At 62.3% G+C, this 215-nt stretch overlaps 1 protein-coding gene across 2 annotated transcripts in view; it reads right to left on the bottom strand.

Annotated features, from left to right (window-relative positions):
* RAPGEF4 (Rap guanine nucleotide exchange factor 4) overlaps positions 1–215 on the bottom strand; it is a 304,750-nt gene that overhangs the window by 156,572 nt on the left and 147,963 nt on the right. The gene's annotated exons all lie outside the window — the stretch shown is intronic.

The following is a 215-nucleotide window of genomic DNA, read 5'->3' as shown; positions in this document are numbered from 1 at the left end:
GCAGGCTGAGCCTGCATCTGTCTAAGGCCCTCCTGTGCACCCTCCTGCATGAACTCTGTGCTAACTCATGTGGTGGCAGACAAGCGTGCCTGTTTCCTCAGCCTGTTCGCGTGGCTCTGGTCAGATGGCTCCCTAGGGGGCTGGGCGAAGTAGGGGCCTGGGCAGGGCAAGACCCAGCCCAGCTCCACTCAGCCACCTCCTCCCACTCACTAAGG

Source organism: Gavialis gangeticus, unplaced genomic scaffold, assembly GCF_001723915.1.
Source record: "Gavialis gangeticus isolate Ggan-Ray unplaced genomic scaffold, GavGan_comp1, whole genome shotgun sequence".
Classification (NCBI taxonomy): Eukaryota; Metazoa; Chordata; order Crocodylia; family Gavialidae; genus Gavialis; species Gavialis gangeticus.
Note: the sequence above shows the minus strand (reverse complement) of the source record. Positions and strands in the feature narration are given on the sequence as shown.